At 46.0% G+C, this 21516-nt stretch overlaps 1 protein-coding gene across 1 annotated transcript in view; it reads right to left on the reverse strand.

Annotated features, from left to right (window-relative positions):
• LOC141133845 (NACHT, LRR and PYD domains-containing protein 3-like) overlaps positions 1–21516 on the reverse strand; it is a 158647-nt gene that overhangs the window by 39792 nt on the left and 97339 nt on the right. The window lies entirely within an intron of this gene.

The following is a 21516-nucleotide window of genomic DNA, read 5'->3' on the forward strand; positions in this document are numbered from 1 at the left end:
GTGGGTTGGTAGGTGGAAGGGTCTTTATTGAGGTTGTAAAGGGATTTGTAATAGTCCCCAAAAGCATTAGCTATGTCCTTAGGGTTGTGGAATGTGGTATTGGAGCTATGATGTTGAATATGAGTAATGTTGGATTTCGCTTGTCTTTTTTTAATTTGGGAGGCCAGGAGTTTGCTTGCCCTATTATTTTGAGAGTAGAATGATGGTTTCAACCTTTTGAAGTACAGTAGGTGACTGCGATATTGTGTCAATCTCGCCGCACTTCTCGGCGAGATTTGACACCTACGAGCCCCGTCGCAGGAGCCAGCGCCGAGATGGCTCACTCATCGGGAAAGGAACTTTGTTTTCCTTCCGCGATGAGTGACAGGCAGTGCTGACAGCTGTCTAGTATGAATCCTGAGGCGGGAACACAGCGCCAAATTTTAAATGAAAAAACCGGCGTGGGTTCCCCCCTCAGGGGCATGCCGGGCCCTTGGGTCTGGCATGGATTGTAAGGGGAACCCCCTATGCCGAAAAATCGGCGTGGGGGTCCCCCCCAAATCCATACCAGACCCTTATCCGAGCACGCAGCCCGGCCGGCCAGGAAAGGGGGTGGGGACGAGCGAGCGCCCCCCCTCCTGAGCCGTACCAGGCCGCATGCCCTCAACATGGGGGGTGGGTGCCTTGGGGGAGGGGGGCGCCAACCCAAAGCACCTTGGGACTCTGGCGTCACACCCCCTTATGACGCCAGAGTCCCTGCGCATGCTGGGACCATGACGTCGTAAGGGGGCGGGGTTACCGCCTATATAAATGGCTCCGCAGCTCGCACACAGCATTCGAGCCGGAGAGAGCGTCGTGTCAACATCGGGGAAGAAGAAAATAAGAGAAGAAGCGACGAGACAGCGGCGACAAGACAGCGGCGACAAGACAGCGGCGGCAAGACAGCGGCAGCAGACCGGGCCCCTCGCTGGCAATAGAGCTGGAAGAAGATAGCGGCGGGGCCCGGGAGAAGAGGCCGAACACCGGGAGAAGAGGCCGAACACCGGGAGAAGTCGGAAGGAGACCCCCCGAAGTCGGAAGAAGACCCCGGAGCTGACTAATAAATTACTCTTAAAACCTGTGTACTGTGTTTTTTTTATATTGACACTTTTCCCTAGGTGAATGGGTAGGGGTACCATGTACCCCATACTCATTCACACAGGGTGGGGGGCCGGGATCTGGGGGCCCCCTTATTAAGGGGGGCTCCCGGATTCTGATAAGCCCCCCGCCTGCAGACCCCGACAACCAACGGCCAGGGTTGTCGGGAAGAGGCCCTTGTCCTCATCAACATGGGGACAAGGTGCTTTGGGGTGGCGCCCCCTCCCCCAAGGCACCCACCCCCCATGTTGAGGGCATGCGGCCTGGTACGGCTCAGGAGGGGGGGGGGCGCTCGCTCGTCCCCACCCCCCTTCCTGGCCGGCCGGGCTGCGTGCTCGGATAAGGGTCTGGTATGGATTTGGGGGGGACCCCACGCCGATTTTTCGGCATAGGGGGTTCCCCTTACAATGCATGCCAGACCTAAGGGCCCGGCATGCCCTCGAGGGGGGAACCCACGCCGGTTTTTTCATTTAAAATTTGGCGCGGTGTTCCCGCCTCAGGATTCATACTAGACAGCTGTCAGCACTGCCTGTCACTCATTGCGGAAGGAAAACAAAGTTTTCCTTTCCCGATGAGCGAGCCAGCGCGACATTCACAGTACCCTGTCGCCGAGAACCAGCGCGATGGTATCGCGCTGGAAACACAATCTCGCGGTCAGGTACTGTATAGGTCGTATTCTGCCCTAAGTTCCTGTCGCAGTTCTTCGCGACAAGAATTAAGGCGTTTTAAGATGCTGGGGGATGTGGTGCTGGGGTTTTTGTGTTGGGCCTCTAGTTCTGCAATAGATTTGTGGAGTTTCGCTAAGTGATGTGATTTCTTTTTCCTTTCTCTCGAGGCAATCTGAATAAGAATACCCCTAGTGTATGCTTTATGAGCACACCAGATCATTGTTGGGGAGCATTCCCCATTGGTATTGATAACAAAGTATTCTTTGAGTTTCTTCTCTATTTCCTCTTTAATGTGGGGACAAGACAGGAGGTAGGTATTGTTGCGCCATAGTGGTTTGTGGGATGTTTTACTGCTAACTTCAGCCTCAATGGCCACAGGCGCATGGTCAGACCACGTAATGTTGAGGATATCAGCCTTAATCACTTTCTGCAGGGTATACATATCTGTTAGAAAAAAAATCAATTCTAGAGTAACTATTGTGCACCATGGAATGATAAGAGTAGTCTCTCTCGGTGGATCTAAGGCAGCGCCAGGGATCAAAAAGCCTTTGTTCATGACACCAGGTACCTAAAGAGGGCCTCTTCCTCAGAGCCACCGAGGAGGAATCAAATTCCTCATTTATGACCATATTAAAATCCCCACATATTATGAGGTTACCCTTTTGCAAAGATTTGGCAAGTTTAACAACTTTACGGATAAACTTCATTGGCTTAACATTTGGGGCATATAAGTTTACCAGTGTGTAGAGGACCCGATCTATTTCTGCAATCAAAATAATAATCATTACCCCATTTTTTTTTTGAAGTGTCATTGGCAGTGAATACCTTAGGAAATTTATTGTGCGTGCACTTTGGAGGGTTGCTGCTAGTGAAGTGTGTTTCTTGTGCACACAGGATATCACAGTTCAGGTCTAGTGCTGATTTCCACATGGCCCTGCGCTTATAGGGGCTGTTTAAACCTCTCACATTGAGTGATACTATTTTAAGGTTCATTCCATTCAATGAATACTAGCTGCTGCCATCTAGTGGTAGACATCAATAAATAATATGCTCTTGGACTGATGTTGGGTACATGTAAGATTTGAGGTAAATATTCTGAAGGAAATTTCAGAATAGTAAAAAAAAAAAGAAAAACATGAACAAAAACAAAAAACCAAGCTGAATTATGCAGCAATATGGACCATTCAAACATTAAAGTTTGTATAGAACAGGTCACAGGTGTCATCCTGTAATTGAAGGAGGGGAAAAACTAAGAAACATATTAGCCGAACAATGGCTGCTTCTTGAATCTACACCTGAGTTCATGGAAGAATTGGAAGGTATCAGGGGTTAGTGATCCTGATAGAAGTGCCACATGTGTATAGGAGCCATCTACCGAGGCGAACGAGAATCTGATCGGCATTTACTTGCCCCTTCTGTGTTGACAGTAGTTGTTTCGTCTGTCAGGTAGTGGGTCAGGGTCTGCAGCTTCTCCATCCAGCGGTAGTAGACGCCATTTTTTGAGGCGTTCCATCCCTTTTTCCAGTGAAGTGATTGCGTGCGATTCGCCATTCATTTCCAACAGCAGTTTGGCAGGGAATCCCCATTTATAAATAATCTTATGGTTGCGTAAGATTTTAGTGATAGGGACTAAGTTGTGCCTTGCCGTTAGTATAGCTTGCGATAAATCTGCATACAATGCAATTCCGGTGAATGGGTCAGGGAGCGTGGGGTGCTGTCTGGCAAATCGCATCAGCTGATCTTTTATGTGGTAAAAGTGGATCCTAGCGATGACATCTCTGGGGATTTGGTCAGGCAAGAATGAGGGTTTTGGCAGTCTGTGGGCTCTGTCTATGATTATGTCGTTAGGCCCCAGAGACGGCAGAACCGTGGTCATGAGCTTTTGGAGGTACGCAGTGAGTTCTGCTGGTTTGATCGATTCCGAGATCCCTCTGAACTTAATATTGTTCCTGCGTGCCCTGTCTTCGATGTCCGCCATTTTTAGGCGCATAGCTTTTATCTCATCTTCTACATCAAAGTGAGCATCCACCAGCTCATTGTGAGCAAGTGTAAATTCCTCCATTTTTTTTTCCACATACTTGACTCTGCTACCAAATGCTGACAGTTCTTTTTTTGTAGTATGCATAAAAGCAGACATGTCATGTTGGAGGGCCCCCCTGAGGGTCAATAACATTTCCTTCATCGTGGTATCCAGGATGGGCTGCCCGGATGTAGGAAAAGCATCTAGCTGCTGGCTGTGAGAGGATGATTCCTCCATTGTGTCTCTCTCTGACCCTGCCTCATCCTGAGTCTCCTCATCCACCCCAATCCTCCTTTTTTGTTTAACAGGGCTGTCTGAGGGTGAGGATGGCGGTGGACATTGTGTGAGATTAGACTCACCCGAGGATGGCGACGGATGGCTGCAGGAGTGTGCAGGGGATGCTGTGATTCCGTTCTCATAGCGGGCGCCATCTTGGAAATCTCGGCCGGCCGTGAGGGGGTAGAAGTCGGTCAGTTTTTTCGGTCCTTCTCTCATTTTCCTCTTATTCATTGTAGTCGCTGTGTTCCCCTGAGTCTCCCCTCTCTGTGGATGTATTTTGAAGCGTGTAGTGTCGCTGTGAGCCGCTCTATAGACACTGTTGTGTCAGAGCTCTCTCCTCACACTACCATCCGCTCTGGCTGCCGGCTCCGCCCCTCCTGTCTGCTGTATTTGGTAAGTTCTGCTAGGCAAAGAACCTTTTGTTTTTTTTGTCACTTTCTGTATAATAGCACTCACACTTCATACTGCAACCAGTACCTTACATGGATGGAGGGTAGAATTTTAGCCCACCCAGTCACTTGTCGAGACAGCAGTGTAGGGTGGAAAAACATCAGACTCTTTATTCAAACACATGTACAGAGAGGTAACACTCAGGGGACATCACCCCTCCCTTTGATTCAGGGTGGGATAAACTGTCCAACCAGCAATAAGGGACACACAGGGAGGCTGTTGGAGGAATTCCTCCTCTACTCTCCTGCCTGCCTCCGGTCTTCCTGCAAAATACACATAATACAAACAGTAAAGAGGAGACGGGCGTGGAACAATGGTGGCCGATAATAAGTCCACAAGCCTGGGAGAAGTGTGACTGGCTGGTAACTTAGGAACATGGGACAGCAGTCACACTTCAAACAACCTAGTAAAAAGACTACAACAGTTTATGAGATCAAGCTCATACAATAGTCCAGCAGTTGGAAAGGTGACATTTATCTTCATATATTCTTGAGGGATCAAGCTCATACAATAGTCCAGCAGTTGGAAAGGTGACATTTATCTTCATATATTCTATATATATTCATATATATATTGTTCAGGAATATTACTGCCCAAAGTGAAAAGCCGCTGCTCTCTAGGGGTTTGTATACTGTGTCTGAATCTGACGTTGAGGCTTTTCCTTCGCTCTCATCCGTCATGCTCAGCAACGTGTAGGCCTCTTCACTAGTGTACCTCTGTTTGGACATTTTGGCCACTAAATTTATAGGTACAGCTAGTGCAACTCAAAGGTAAAAGGGCACCTGGTTGTCAGCGACTGCTTGAATCGCTACAAAAAAATGATCTGTTAGTGCTAGCAGGGATCAGGCGTGACTCTGCTAATGCTACAGTTTTGTGTGCTGTGTTTTGTAAGTGACAGTGATCTATTGATACTGCACTTGGGTGGGCTGGGCTGGGAAGAGGGGCTAAATGCAGGTGCTGGCAGGTATCTGGGCTGTTCCGGCGAACACTGCATTTTTGGGAACCCATACTATTGGGAACGGCGTTTCCCCTTGACAAAGGGGGACGAGGTCACGTGATGGGTGGCCCCGCCCTTAGCTACATAAGAGCTGTCAAGCCGCCGCATGATTGGCTGAGTGCCTCCAGTAGAGGCAGGATCCTGTGCTTGTTCCTTGCTGGAGTCGCTGGAGATCATCCATCGCTGGAGCTCAAGAATTGGATTACATCGCTGGAGTAGGAGCATGGATTTATTGGATTACATCACTGGAATCTCTTTTTTATTTTTTATTTTTAATAAAGGACTTGTCCCAAGTCGTCTCCTGTGGTTTTTTAACATTTTGACACTTTCTTTTTGTGAAATGGTAGGGGTACAATGTACCCCTTACCAATTCACAAAGGGGGGCCGGGATCTGGGTGTCCCCTTTGTTAACGGGGGCTTCCAGATTCTGATAAGCCCCCTGTCTGCAGACCCCCACAACCACCGGGCAAGGGTTGTGGGGATAAGGCCCTTGTCCCCATCAACATGGGGATATCCTCCCCATGTTGAGGGCATGTGGCCTGGTACGGTTCAGGAGGGGGGGCGCTCTCTCGTCCCCCCTCTTTTCCTGTGGCCTGCCAGGTTGCATGCTCGGATAAGGGTCTGGTGTGAATTTTTGGGGGGAACCCCAGTCCATTTTTTTTATTTTGGCATGGAGTTCCCCTTAATATCCATACCAGACCTGAAGGGCCTGGTAATGGAATTTTGGGGGACCCCCATGCATTTTTTTTTTTTTGGTTCGGGGGTTCCCCTGTGGGGAAATCCCATGCCGTCTTTATCAATTAACTTTTATGTGTATTGCCGGGATCGACAAATCATTATAGCCACAAGTACTTTTAAATTACTTTTTTTCCTTTGAAATGTCATTTTGCTCTCGGACTGTTATAAACACGGGAAACATGCGCCACTTTACAGGCATACTATAGACACCCCCCAGATACGAAATTTAAAGTAATATTTCACCTTTATTGTTTCACTTTAAGCATTATTAAAATCACTGCTCCCGAAAAAACAGCCTTTTTAAAACTTTTTTGCATTGATACATGTCCCCTGGGGCAGGACCCAGGTTCCCAAATACTTTTTATAACAATAACTTGCATATTAACCTTTAAAATTAGCACTTTTGATTTTTCATGTTCGTGTCCCATAGACTTTGACAGTGTTCGCGTGTTTGAACAAATTTGTTGTCTGTTCACATGTTCTGGATGCGAACCGAACCGGGGGGTGTTTGGCCCATCCCTATTAATATGCAAGTTATTGTCATAAAAAGTGTTTGGGTCCTGCCACAGGTGACATGTATCAATGCAAAAAAGTTTTAAAAACCGACGTTTTTTCGGGAACAATAAAAGTTAAATATTCCTTTAAATTTCATACCTGGGGGGTGTCTATAGTATGCCTGTAAATTGGCACTTGTTTCCCATGTTTATAACAGTCCGAGGGCAAAATGACAATTCTAAAGGAAAAAAAGTAATTAAAAAGTACTCGCGGCTATAATGAATTGTCGGGTCTTGGCAATACACGTAAAAGCCTTCAAAAAAAAAACGGCATGGGATCCCTCCCAGTCCATTACCAGGCCCTTTGGGTCTGGTATGAATATTAAGAGGAACCCCGAAACCAAAAATTTTAAAAAAATGTGCGGGAGTCCCCCTAAATTCCATACCAGGCCCTTCAGGTTTGGTATGGATTTTAAGGGGAACCCTGTGACAAAATAAAAAAAAATGCCATGGGGGTCCCCCAAAAATCCATACTAGACCCTTATCCGAGCATGCAACCTGGCTGGCCGCAGGAAAAAAGGGGGGACGAGAGAGCACCCCCTCCTGAACCATACCAGGCCACATGCCCTCAACATGAGGAGGATGTCCCCATGTTGATGGGGACAAGGACCTCATCCCCACAACCCTTGCCTGGTGGTTGTGGGGGTCTGCGGACGGGGGGCTTATCAGAATCTGGAAGCCCCCTTTAACAAGGGGACCCCCAGATCCCAGCCTCCCCCTTGTGTGAACTGGTAAAGGGTACAAGTACCCCTACCATTTCACAAAAAAAGTGTCAAAATGTTAAAAACGGCAAGACACAGCTTGGGGACAAGTCCTTTATTAAAAAAAATTAAAAAATGTCCCACAAAGTCTCACGCCCCCGGACTGAAAAAGAAAAAAAAAACAGAGACCGATCCGCCTCCATGGGATGCATCCACCATATGACGCTTAGCACGGATGACAGTTCTTTTATAACTGAGGACGGGGCCACACGGTGACATACCCGGGTGACCCCACCCCCCTCTGGCGCACGGGGACTTCCCTGTGACCCCCCCTCTGACGCACGGGGACTTCCCAATGGCTTCTCCGTGGCTTTAGAGGGGGCCCGGGCCACCCGTTTACGTAAATGGGTGGCCCTGTCCTCTGTGACACCACAGGGAAAACATTGGGAAGTCCCCGTGTGTTTCGAATTTGTCGCAAACACCCTAAATTGTTCGCTATTCGGCAAACGGGCGAACAGTCAATGTTCAAGTCGAACTCATGTTTGAACCAAACATAAAGCTCATCCCTATCTGGCACAAATCTGACACTGTCTGGTAATGATGTTGACCCTAACTGACACTAAAACCTAACTGATGCCACCCGTGACACTAATACGGTGATCAGAAAATAGATCTGTACACTATACTAGTGGCACTGTGACAGGCAGTGAAGGGATTAACCTGGGGGGATCAGGGGATGATCAAGGGGTTAAATGTGTGCCTATGTGTCCTGGTGTCAGTGTAGTGTTGGTGTACTCACAATAGATGTCTTCTCCTCTTGAGCTGGAACCGAAAAGGGCTCCACGAGGGGAGATGACATCACTTCCTCTGCTTGTGTTTACATTACACAGGCAGAGGACGGTCTGCCATTTGCCAGAACCGATCAGCAGGTCCAGCCCATAAATCATTGGCCAGGGCCTGTAGACTGATCGGTTCTGAAACAAATCCAATCATTACGGGGATGGCAGAGGTGCATGCGCCCCCCCCCCCCCTTACTCACACACGAGACCGATGTACAATGACGGCGATTCGCACAGGAGAGTCAACCTGCCGCTTTACAACTGTGGCGGTTGGTCAGGAACCGGTTAATGTATGTTCTGTATTCTCTGTATTAAGGTAAAACAGCTTCTGCATGCAGCTCCCCCCATCCCCCCAATACTTACCCAAGCCTGATCTCCATCCAGAAATGGGCACAAGAGCAGAGGCTCTCTTGGCTCTCCCTCCTCATTGGCTCAGACACAGCAGGGGATGCCATTGACTTCTGCCGCCTTTAAGCACAGCCAATGCAAAGGGAGCGTGGGGCATCTTATGGACACAAAGAGCTGGCACAGGAGTGAGCATGTACAGATGCCCCAATAACAAGCAGCTTGCTATGCTGGCTCTCAGACAGGGGGAGAAGCCAGGAGTACCAGTGGAGGGATCCCAGAAAAGGAGGATCGGGGCTGCTCTGTGCAAAACTATTACAGAGCCGGTAAGTAAAACATGTTTGTTATTTTAACAAAAAGAAAACAAAATGCACCTTGAACAGCCAGTCACAGCACTGGTACTTTGGTATCAATCACCTGTATAAAGTTGTTAGTTTTCTGTATAAAGTGTATTTATACCAATTCATTATTCTGCAACACATTGTTACAGCACTGAGGTTGTGGTAGTAGCAGACATATATTGTATGTAGTATTTGCTTTGTATTAAAATTTTTGTTGTGTAATTATTATTTGGAAGTATCAGGATGAGGTGGTTGGGAGGTTTGTTACATAGCTACACAGCCGTATAGTAACACTGGGGTTGTGGTAAAACTTACCTCTGTATTCAGGTAGGTTGTCTGTCTGTGTAATAGAGAGCAGATCTACACTAGTTTGTTATTTAGTGTATAAAATATGTACAAAGGTAAAGAATGACATAACATACAACAAAGACAAAAGGACAGACACAGTCTGGCTGTGAGAATAAAACAGAAATAAACTTTTTCTGAGGATTATCCTGTGACAGGAACATGTCAGGAACATCCGCTATTCACCGGTTAGACCGACACCATGGGAATCACCCCGTCCATATCTCAGGATCCTCATTTTATGGATGTGGCTGGAGTTTAGCCATCAGCCAATCAACCCTGGGGGGTGTTCCCTGCCTAGACCACAAGCTGGTCCTGTGTTCTGAAGGAACCAGAGCTAAATGGGCCATGAATGGTTCTGATGGATGAGGATTGGATTTTTAACACCGGTGTGTGAGTCCAATTCCAACAAGACCAATCAATGCTTGTCTGGTGTGATCAGACTCCATAGAACCATTCTGGGAGTTTCTCCTGGATTCTATCCTCACTATACATACAATGTTATATGTACATGTACCCCAACATGTCTACAATCAGGAGGAATTATTTTCATCTCTCTACAACCAATATTTTATTTGGTATGAGAGATAAAATAGATTCCTCTGATCTCTGATATAAGTCAATGTCTGGCAGATAGGGATGAGCTTCGTGTTCGAGTCAAACCCATGTTCGACTCGAACATCGTCTGTTCGATCATTCGTCGAATTGCGGACGATATGGGCCGTTCGCGCCAAATTCGTGTGGCGCGTCACGGCCCATAATTCACTGCGGCATCGCAGTGCATTGCTGGCTGATGAATGGCCAAGCATGCACTATGACCCGCATGCTTGGCTAATCACAACGCTGTCGGTAGAAAGAGCTGTAATTGGCCAAAGCCAGGGTGGCTTTGGCCAACTATGGCTCAGGGGGTATAGAACACGCCCCACACTATATAAGGCAGCCTGCACGGAGGCCCTGTGTAGTGTGTTCCGGCGTGCTTAGAGAGAGAGAGAGAGAGACAGTGTCATTTCATTTGAGTTAGCTAGATTAGGCAGGACAGTCAGTGAGTTCGCTGCACTTACAGTGTATTGTGTATATATATATGCATCCCAGGTGTTGTGTATATATATATATATACACTGTATTCAGTTTAGCTAGATCCGTTCCTGTTATCTTCCTACTGACAGGCAGGCTTGTCTTGTTACAGTATTTACAGCTACCTGAAGAAAATTACTGGTGTTCTTTTGATCCTATTAGTACCACAGTCAGGCAGCTAGACTATTTACAGTTAGTGTAGTGCGTCCTCCTCACAGTGTTCAGTTAAAGCTACAAGTTAGTTTAGTGTGACCTCTGCACAGTGTTCAGCTAAAGCTACAAGTTAGTGTAGTGCGTCCTCCTCACAGTGTTCAGTGAAAACTACAAGTTAGCGTAGTGCGACCTCTGCACAGTGTTCAGCTAAAGCTACAAGTTAGTGTAGTGCATCCTCCTCACAGTGTTCAGCTAAAGCTACAAGTTAGTGACATGGACATTCACTGTACTGTTCATTTAAGCACAAGAGACTCCATTTTGTTTTCACTGTTGAAATGTGTTCTGTAACCTTCACCTAACACCCAGACACTTCTCCTACTAAACGCTCTCTACTCCCCCCTCCCTTCTCAAGGTTTTACTTTTGCATTTGTTCTATTCGCTGGTTTTTAATAATATATTTCTATTTGTTAGTTTTTAATAACATCTCACACCACCTCTTTCTTATCTATGTATAAAATAACATGTAATAATACATTTTTCACGGAACGGACATTTTAAACACAGTGATTGAGTCCTGTGAATCTGTTCCTGCAGCTGCAGTATTAACTTTGTTTTAGAGTCCCAATCAGAAATCAGTCATATCAGCTTGGAGAGCCAGACAGGAGTTTGGCAGAGTCTCCAGAAGGAACCGCGCTTAGATCGGGATCATCGGGAAACGCAGACCTCAAATGCCGGCTAGGTAAGCTGCCCTTCAGCTTGCTATATTTCTGCCTCTTCCTATGTATCCTATCTGTAGGTTCTCAAGGAAACCAGACCACTCTCGGACCTTTCTGGTTGGGTAACGTGTGTGACTCGCCAAGCTCTGTGAATGTGTATGTGTCCCCCTTCACAGGTTGGACTGTGTGTGGATAGGGAAAATCCTCTGCAGTTCCCTACGTTGACTCCTTGTGGGTGACCTGGGTCAGAGGCGCATGGTGGGGTAAGATAAAACTCACAGAGAAGAGAAGAGACGAGGAGGGTCTCTTAATGAGTGTTTTGTCTATTGTCATAAACCCCTTCTATCCACATAGATAAGTGGAGACTATTCTTGTAAATCTGCAGATTTGCTGTACTATTTGTTTTAGAGGCAAGAGGGTATAGGCATAAGTAGAGAAGACTGGCCAGTCATTATGGGCATTAAATTAATTAAGGGAATGAAGTTAGAGAGATGAGCGCTAGAGAATATATGAACCGAAGGTACAGTTCTGCCTATACTAAGCCCCTAGATAAATGGGTAGAATGGACAAAGGGAACAGCTAAACCTTTAAAATCTGAAGGGACTTTTAATTTAAAAGTATGGCAAACTTTTCTGCACAATTATGGCCCACTACTGTGCAGTGAAGGAACGTGGAGAATAGCTTGCACATGGGAGACAGAAGCTAAAGTAGCCAATCAAACTGGCTTGACGAAGATATTTAATAAAAGTACTGCCCAAATTTACTACGTTTGGCAGAAGACTCTGTAGAGGAGGACCCTCCACCTTATGTGGCTGCCAGTTTGGCTTTAAGGGGTCCACGCACAAAAGCAAAAGAATTTGATTACATGGAACACACAAAAGATGAGCTATGCAATATAGTAGAGAGCAGAGGTTTAACAGCCCCATATCAACCTACAAAGAGGATTTTGGCTCGTATCCTAGAAACAGATGATTGGCATAAATCAAAAGGCACAAATGCAAAACTAGATCTCTCTGAACTTAAGGCTTTGGCCAGAGAAAGAGAGATAGAATCTGAACTTCCAGAGCAAACCATCATTTCCAAATTGTGGCAGCAAGATGAAGAGAGAAGGAAGGGAGATGCCACCCCTTCTGCCCCTGGCATAGAGCAATCTGTTGCAGTTTATCCTGTCAGAACCCAATTAGTTTTTGAAGGTGATGCTGTTGACAGTAAGTCTCAAATTAAATGGCATGTACCTTTTAGTCCCCAAGATATGAGAGCCATATTAGAGGGATTGGGAGATCCTAGAAAGAATCCAATTGGGTTTGCAAACAAACTTAGTGCTGCACAGGAAGCATATGAGGCTTCTGCTATTATTATTAAAGCAGTGGGAAGCAACATGTCTGGCTATATACTTAAAGAATGTGGTGTAGACGTCAAAAATCTAGGTAAGATGGTTAGTGGATGGGAGGTTTGTGAGAAATTGAAGGAAAAATTGCCCCAATATGGACAAACCAGACATGCTGAATTTATGAATGCTAAGCAAGGGAAAGAGGAAACCGCAGGGGCTTATTGGAGGCGGTTAAGCGATATGGCTGAGGAAGCAGGCATTAAAATAGAGGAAGAGAAGGCGGGAGAAACTGCAAGTCCATCTAAACAACTGGTGAAACAAAGGTTTCTTGATGGTTTAATATCACGGTTGAAAGAAAAGTTGTTCACAGCAAGGCCTGAGGCAGGCAATATGTCTATTTGAGACGTCCTGCCTATCCTGTTGTCCATAGAAAACAGGATTAACCAAAAAGACAGCAAACCCAAGGTAATGTACATGGGGAAGCAGAAAGGAAGAGGAAGAGGCAAAGGCAATTTCAGAAATCATTGCAATCGGGGACCAATTATATTCTACAATTGTGATGGGGAAGGACACATAGCCAAATTCTGCCATCTTCCTGACCGTAGACTGGAAAAGAGCTTAGAGGCACCTCATGCTGATTCCAGTTCTCTGCCAAAAGCAGTGGATCAGGCATAGGAAAATAACATGCCAGTATCAATCATGTTAAATAGGGGAGACAATGGTCCCGAGGCCAGAGTAAAAGTATTTTTACAAGAACTCCCCTATCCTGGAGGAGAAACAGAATTAAAGCAGGGGTTCACCCACACCGCCAAAAAAAAAAATATTAAAAGCCAGCAGCTACAAATACTGCAGCTGCTGACTTTTAATACATGCCCACTCACCTGTCCCAGGGTCCAGCGATGTTGGCAGGGGACGCTGAGAACCCGCTCGGTTCTCGGCAGCTGCCGCCGCCATCCTAGGTGAGGGAATCAGGAAGTGAAGCGTTGCGGCTTCACTTCCCGGTTCCCTACTGCGCATGCGCGAGTCGCGCTGCGCGTCCCTAGTGGTCCCCGCTCTCTCCTGGGAGCTGTGTGTTCCCAGCAGACAGCGCAGTCGGGACAGGAAGAGGCATAGACTCCCATGGGAATCTATGCCGGAAGTGGGTGCAAATACCTGTCTTAGACAGGTATCTGTCCCCCCCTCCCCCCTGAAAGGTGCCAAATATGACACCGGAGGGGGGGGAGGGTTCCGAAAAGCTGAAGTTCCATTTTTGTGTGGAACTCCGCTTTAACCTGTTTAATTGATACTGGTGCAAGCCAAAGTGTTTTTAATATAGAGGACTTACCTCCAGGATTATTATCTACAATTGTTATCTCTGGTGTTGGCCTAACCGGGACCTCTACTGACTTTCTTGAGTCCAAGCCACTTAAACTCAGGCTAGGACAGCAAACAGAAATTGTCACTAAAGTGTTAGTTTCAGACACAGTTCCTACCAATCTTTTGGGAGCTGACATTTTGAACCAAATTTTAGCAAACATAGACTACACTCCTACAGGAGTCCAAGTGGTCAGTAGTCTGTCAGGAGAAGTTTTAAATTCTGCCTGTGGAGTATTTTTAATCCAGGACTCCACTCCGCCATTTCCACCAGAATTGAAATTGATTCCCGCTGAATTATGGGCCACCAGCAAATATGATGTAGGTCTGCTGGATTGCACCCCAGTCATGATAAAAATTAAACCAGGAGCCCATCTCCCACAGATTAACCACTTGAGCCCCGGACCATTATGCTGCCTAAGGACCAGAGGTCTTTTTCCAATTTGGCACTGCGTCGCTTTAACTGCTAATTGCGCGGTCATGCAATGCTGTACCCAAACGAAATTTGCGTCCTTTTCTTCCCACAAATAGAGCTTTCTTTTGATGGTATTTGATCACCTCTGCGGTTTTTATTTTTTGCGCTATAAACGGAAAAAGACTGAAAATTTTGAAAAAAAATGATATTTTCTACTTTTTGTTGTAAAAAAAACCCAATAAACTCAATTTTAGTCATACATTTAGGCCAAAATGTATTTGGCCACATGTCTTTGGTAAAAAAAATGTCAATAAGCGTATATTTATTGGTTTGCGCAAAAGTTATAGCGTCTACAAACTAGGGTACATTTTCTGTAATTTACACAGCTTTTAGTTTATGACTGCCTATGTCATTTCTTGAGGTGCTAAAATGGCAGGGCAGTACAAAACCCCCCCAAATGACCCCATTTTGGAAAGTAGACACCCCAAGGAAATTGCTGAGAGGCATGTTGAACCCATTAAATATTTATTTTTTTTGTCCCAAGTGATTGAATAATGACAAAAAAAAAAAAAATATTTACAAAAAGTTGTCACTAAATGATATATTGCTCACACAGGCCATGGGCCTATGTGGAATTGCACCCCAAAATACATTCTGCTGCTTCTCCTGAGTATGGGGATACCACATGTGTGGGACTTTTTGGGAGCCTAGCCGCGTACGGGGCCCCGAAAACCAATCACCGCCTTCAGGATTTCTAAGGGTGTAAATTTATGATTTCACTCTTCACTGCCTATCACAGTTTCGGAGGCCATGGAATGCCCAGGTGGCACAACCCCCCCCCCCAAATGACCCCATTTTGGAAAGTAGACACCCCAAGCTATTTGCTGAGAGGCATATTGAGTCCATGGAATATTTTATATTTTGACACAAGTTGCTGGAAAGTGACACATTTTTTTATTTTTATTTTTTTTTGCACAAAGTTGTCACTAAATGATATATTGCTCACACAGGCCATGGGCATATGTGGAATTGCACCCCAAAATACATTTAGCTGCTTCTCCTGAGTATGGGGATACCACATGTGTGGGACTTTTTGGGAGCCTAGCCGTGCACGGGACCCCGAAAACCAATCACCGCCTTCAGGATTTCTAAGGGTGAAAATTTTTGATTTCACTCTTCACTGCCTATCACAGTTTCGGAGGTCATGGAATGCCCAGGTGGCACAAAATCCCCCCCACATGACCCCATTTTGGAAAGTAGACACCCCAAGCTATTTGCTGAGAGGCATGGTGAGTATTTTGCAGCTCTCATTTGTTTTTGAAAATGAAGAAAGACAAGAAAAAAATTTTTTTTTTCCTTTTTCAATTTTCAAAACTTTGTGACAAAAAGTGAGGTCTGCAAAATACTCACTATACTGCTCAGCAAATAGCTTGGAGTGTCTACTTTCCAAAATGGGGTAATTTGGGGGGGTTTTGTGCCACCTGGGCATTCCATGGTCTCCGAAACTGTGATAGGCAGTGAAGAGTGAAATCAAAAATTCACGCCCTTAGAAAGCCTGAAGGCGGTGCTTGGTTTTTGGGGTCCCGTGCGCGGCTAGGCTCCCAAAAAGTCTCACACATGTGGTATCCCCGTACTCAGGAGAAGCAGCAGAATGTATTTTGGGGTGTAATTTCACATATTCTCATGGCATGTTTGAGCAATATATCATTTAGTGACAATTTTGTGCAAAAAAAAAAAAATTTGTCTCTTTCCCGCAACTTGTGTCGCAATATAAAATATTCCATGGACTCGACATGACTCTCAGCAAATAGCTTGGGGTGTCTACTTTCCAAAATGGGGTCATTTGGGGGGGGGGGTTTGAACTGTCCTGGCATTTTATGCACAACATTTAGAAGCTTATATCACACATCACCCACTCTTCTAACCACTTGAAGACAAAGCCCTTTCTGACACTTATTGTTTACATGAAAAAGTTTTTTTTTTTTTGCAAGAAAATTACTTTGAACCCCCAAACATTATATATTTTTTTAAAGCAAATGCCCTACAGATTAAAATGGTGGGTGTTTCATTTTTTTTTTTCACACAGTATTTGTGCAGCGATATTTCAAACGCATTTTTGGGGGAAAAAACACACTTTTTTAAATTTTAATGCACTAAAACACACTATATTGCCCAAATGTTTGATGAAATACAAAAGATGATCTTAGGCCGAGTACATGGATACCAAACATGACATGCTTTACAATTGCGCACAAATGTGCAGTGGCAACAAAATAAATACATTTTTAAAAGCCTTTAAAAGCCTTTACAGGTTACCACTTTAGATTTACAGAGGAGGTCTACTGCAAAAATTACTGCCCTCGATCTGACCTTCACGGTGATACCTCACATGCATGGTGCAATTGCTGTTTACGTTTGACGACAGACCGCCGCTTGCGTTTGCCTTAGCGCGAGAGCAGGGGGCGACAGGGGTGCTTTTTTTTTTCTTTATTTTTTTTTGCTCTTTTATCTTATTTTTAAACTGTTCCTTTCATTTTTTTTTTTTTTTAATTAATTTTTTATTGTTATCTCAGGGAATGTAAATATCCCCTATGATAGCAATAGGTAGTGACAGGTACTCTTTTTTGAAAAAAATTGGAGTCTATTAGACCCTAGATCTCTCCTCTGCCCTCAAAGCATCTGACCACACCAAGATCGGTGTGATAAAATGCTTCCCCAATTTCCCAATGGCGCTATTTACATCCGGCGAAATCTAAGTCATAAAATGCTCGTAGCTTCTGGTTTCTTAGGCCATAGAGATGTTTGGAGCCACTCTGGTCTCTGATCAGCTCTATGGTCAGCTGGCTGAATCACCGGCTGCATTTTCAGGTTCCCTGTTGAGACAGGAGAGCCAGAGAAAAACACGGAAGACGGTGGGGGCATTCCCTCCCATGGCTTGTAAAAGCAGTCTAGAGGCTAATTAGCCGCTAGGATTGCTTTTACATGAAAGCCGACCGCTGGCTGAAAAGAATGATACCAAGATGATACCTAAACCTGCAGGCATCATTCTGGTATAACCACTCAAAGTTGTGAATGGCGTACCTAAAGACAAAAAAATGGTTAACAATAAAGCACAGTAAACGGTAAAGTATAAAAAATTGCATACCTGAAAAGCAAACATGATAAAACATAATAACAATAAAACATTGCAGAATAGAATACAGTAAAAAAGAGCAGAACAATAGAGAGAATAGAGAGAGAGAGAACAATAAAACGACAACTATTTTTTTTTATTTTATATATTTTTTTTTTTACACTTTTTTTGTAACTAACTTTTATAACTGTAACCGGTTCCAGGTTCGGGTCTCTCAAAATGCGATGGCATCTTGGGAGACCCTGTGAAAGTGTGTCTAGTCTGTGGAATGCTGTACCCTACGCTAATACTCAACTAGTGAATGGTAGCGTTCAAAACATTCACCAATGCAAAGACCAGGATTGTCAGGACAGGAGGGACAATAATAGCGGGTGTCACGCCTATATCCGCACTAGCTGCAGACACAACATCTTTTTGGGGGGGGGGTTTGTTGGGTAGGGGTACTCGGGAGGACATAAAGAAAATGCCTCTTATGCAGCCGACTGCATTTGGTTGGGGATGTGAATGGGGGAAGTACGGGCGCTGCAGAAGCGGTGGGTTCCCAATTAGGATTGGCGAATGCAGCAGGAAGGGCATTATGGGCACGACGGGCCTGTGTTTGTCTTCTTGGTGGCAGCGGGACACTACTTGTGCTTGCCACCTCACCAGCTTGAACTGCATTTATGGGACTCGCCACGTCACCAAGTGTTACTGCAGTGCTGGTTTGACTACGACCGGGGTGTACTAGGCCACTGGAGCTTGCCAGTTCACCAAAACGCTACCAAAAAAACTGTTAGCAATCACAGGGATCAGGCCTGACTCTGCCAACGCTGCAGTTATGCGTTTAGTGTTTTGTAAGTGACAGTGATCGATCGATACTGCACTTGGGTGGGCTGGGCTGGGCCGGGCGGAGGGGCAAAACGCAGGTGCTAGCAGGTATCTGGGCTGATCCCGCTAACACTGCGTTTGTGGGAACCCTAAACTGCTGGGGACGCTAGTATAGATCTGATCGGATCAGATATTGATCCGTTCAGATACTATACCACTAAGGGAGGTGTACGGTGCGTGCGTGGGTGTTAGCGGTACTGGCGCTAACCTGACGCTGCCTGGGGCTGGTGCTTGCTTGCCAGTTCCCCAAAACGCTACCAAAAAAACTGTTAGTGATCGCAGGGATCAGGCCTGACTCTGCGAACACTGCAGTTATGCATTTAGTGTTTTGTAAGTGTCAGTGATCGATCGATACTGCACTTGGGTGGGCTGGGCTGGGCCGGGCGGAGGGGCAAAACGCAGGTGCTTAGCAGGTATCTGGGCTGATCCCGCTAACACTGCGTTTTTGGGAACCCTAAACTGCTGGGGACGCTAGTATAGATCTGATCAGATCAAATATTGATCCATTCAGATACTATACCACTAAGGGAGGTGTACGGTGCGTGCGTGGGTGTTAGCGGTACTGGCGCTAACCTGACACTGCCTGGGGCTGGTGCTTGCCAGTTCACCAAAATACTACCAAAAAAACTGTTAGCGATCGCATGGATCAGGCCTGACTCTGCGAACGCTGCAGTTATGCGTTTAGTGTTTTGTAAGTGACAGTGATCGATCGATACTGCACTTGGGTGGGCTGGGCGGAGGGGCAAAACGCAGGTGCTAGTAGGTATCTGGGCTAATCCCGCTAACACTGCGTTTTTGGGAACCCTAAACTGCTGGGGACGCTAGTATAGATCTGATCGGATCAGATATTGATCCGTACAGATACTATACCACTAAGGGAGGCGTATGCTGCGTGCGTGGGTGTTAGCGGTACTGGCGCTAATCTGACGCTGCCTGTGGCGACGCATATCACCGCCGGGCGATCAGGGGGCTAAACCTTTATTCGGTAATAAACAGCGGGTGCCCTGACACTATAAAAAATAAACGAACTAACCAGTGTCACCCGTAACGGTTATACAGTGATCAGTGGTGAAAGGGTTAACTAGGGGGCCATCAAGGGGTTAAAACATTTATTAGGTAGTATATGGGGGTCCCTGTCGCTATAAAACGCTGACGGTGAAGCTCAATATTTACGTCCCTAACTAGCGTCACCAGCGACACTAATACAGCGTTCAGAAAAATGATCGCTTAGCGACACTGGTGACAGGGGGTGACCAAGGGGTTAAAACTTTATTAGGGGGGGTTAGGGGGGTATCCTAGACCTAAAGGGGGGTAATACTAACTGTCCCAACACTGTAACTGTCACAAACTGACACCAATGCAGTAATCAGAAAAAAAAAAAACTGCTGGTGTCAGTTTGTGACAGGGGGGTGATCGGGGGGGAACGGGGGGCGATCGGGGGGGGGATCAGGGTGTTTAGTGTGCCTGGCATGTTCTACTGTGTGTGTGTAGTGTTGTGCACTCACATAGATGTCTTCTCTCCTCGGGCCGGAACGGAAATTACCGAGCCGAGGAGAGATGACATCATTTCCTTTGCTGCTGTTTAGCATACAGCAGCAAAGGAATGATGTGATTGTCCGGCGGCGATCGCGAGGGGGGGGCCACGAACGGATGGCCTCCCCCTCACCTCCGATTGCCGTGGGACAAAAGACGACCGCCTCGGGCACCAGGGGGGGGGGTCCGATCGGACCCCCCACCCGCGGAAGGCAAATCACGTACATGTACGTAATTTTGCCTGTCCGTGCCACCTTGCCAATGTACATCGGCGTGAGGCGGTCGTCAAGTGGTTAAATGGTTAAACAGTACCCACTGAGTATTGCTCAGACTGAGGGGATAAAGGATCAAATCACTCAACTGAAAGCAGCACGGGTTGTTGTACCAATTAAGTCCCAGGTCAATATACCCCTGTTCCCAATTGCAAAGAAGCCAGACAAGAAGGGTGGGCAGGTGACATATCGCATGGTGCATGATTTGAGAGCCATTAACAATATAATAGAGGCAGATACCCCGATCGTACCCAACCCCCGCACTTTACTAAGTGGAATACCTGCCTCCAGCACCTGCTTTACAGTGATTGATCTTGCAAATGCTTTCTTTTCGGTGCCCCTGCACCCAGATTGCTGGCACCTTTTTTTCATTGACCCATGATGCCCAAAAGTTAGCATGGACAAGATTGCCCCAAGGCTGTGTGAGTAGCCCCTCTGAATATAATACTGTGTTAAAGCAAGTATTGGACCAATGGTCCCCCTCACACCCAAACACAGTTTTGCTTCAGTACATAGACGATTTGCTTATTTGTTCTGATACAAAGGACATTTGTAGCAGAGAAACAGTAAGCCTTCTCATGTTTCTCTATAACAGTAACAACAAAGTTAGCAAAGATAAGCTACAATACTGCCAAGAGAAAGTGATCTTCCTGGGTCACTGCATTTCACATGGAATCCCCTAACCCCAGATCGAGTTAAAACTCTACAAAACTTTGAAAAGCCAAGAAATATACGGCAACTACGTGCCTTCCTGGGGTTAGTTGGATATTGTAGGGACTGGATTCCAAATGCATCAGAACTTATGGCTCCTCTATATGAGGCTACCACTAGAAACCCTTTCAAACTCACATGGGACAATGAATTGCAGATGAAGGAGCTTATTAAAATTTTGTCTGAAGCTGCCGCCATTGGACTTCCTGACTATACTAAGACTTTCTCGTTATTCTGTCATGAAGTCAATGGATTTGTTGCAGGTGTACTCACCCAGCTACATGGAGACAAACAGAGGCCTGTGATGTATGTATCAGCCTCATTAGACCCTGTCATCAAAGGCTCCCCCAGTTGTATGCGAGCCATAGCAGCCTGCATTTTGCTGCTAGACAAAGTAACGGAGCTTGTACTAGATTCTGCTCCGATCCTGTATGTGCCACATGCAGTACAAGAAATCATAAATCAAGTAAATACCAGACATGTGTCTGCCAGTAGATTTGACAAGTACCAGTCTGCTCTTTTTGCTCCATCGAATTTAACAATCAAACGATGTGTTACTTTAAATC

Source organism: Aquarana catesbeiana, linkage group LG03, assembly GCF_042186555.1.
Source record: "Aquarana catesbeiana isolate 2022-GZ linkage group LG03, ASM4218655v1, whole genome shotgun sequence".
In the NCBI taxonomy this organism is placed as follows: Eukaryota; Metazoa; Chordata; class Amphibia; order Anura; family Ranidae; genus Aquarana; species Aquarana catesbeiana.